Source organism: Phyllobates terribilis, unplaced genomic scaffold (assembly GCF_046119375.1).
Source record: "Phyllobates terribilis strain yellow unplaced genomic scaffold, ASM4611937v1 Scaffold_3__8_contigs__length_932513732, whole genome shotgun sequence".
Taxonomy (NCBI): domain Eukaryota; kingdom Metazoa; phylum Chordata; class Amphibia; order Anura; family Dendrobatidae; genus Phyllobates; species Phyllobates terribilis.
The window spans coordinates 783,745,599-783,746,464 of record NW_027362763.1 but is presented as its reverse complement, the minus strand read 5'-3'; positions in this window follow the sequence as shown (position 1 = coordinate 783,746,464).

Sequence of the window (866 nt, the reverse complement as noted above, 5' to 3'; positions counted from 1 at the left end):
GGCCGTTCACCACCCATCAACATGGACAACCTGTAAAGCAATCAATGGTGTAAATGACACAGCAGCCGGGTACAACCGATCTCTCATCCGTGGGTTTACTGACAATCCACAAATAGGTGTGCCTTTTTACAATTCTTACAATTAGTTGGGATTTATCCCGGTGCCTGACATTTATTTATAAAGAAGGCGTCTTTTGGATCAAATATGACCTTAAAATACACTGCGTGCAGAATTATTAGGCAAATGCGTATTTTGATCACTTCGATACTTTTTATACATGTTGTCCTACTCCAAGCTGCATAGGCTTGAGAGCCAACTACCAGTTAAGTAAATCTGGTGATGTGCATCTCTGTAATGAGGAGGGGTGTTGTCTAATGACATTAACACCCTATATAAGGTGTGCTTAATTATTAGGCAACTTCCTTTCCTTTGGCAAAATGGGTCAGAAGAGAGATTTGACGGGCTCTGAAAAGTCCAAAATTGTGAGATGTCTTGCAGAGGGATGCAGCAGTCTTGAAATTTCCAAACTTTTGAAGCGTGATCACTGAACAGTCAAGCGTTTCATGGCAAATAGCCAATAGGATCGCAAGAAGAATGTTGGCCAAAAAAGGCGCAAAATAATTGCCCATGAATTGAGGAAAATCGAGCGTGAAGCTGCCAAGATGCCATTCGCCACTAGTTTTGCCATATTTCAGAGCTGCAACGTTACTGGAGTATCAAAAAGCACAAAGTGTGCGATACTCAGGGACATGGCCAAGGTAAGGAAGGCTGAAAAATGACCACCTTTGAACAAGAAACATAAGATAAAACATCAAGAATGGGCCAAGAAATATCTTAAGACTGATTTTTCAAAGGTTTTATGGACT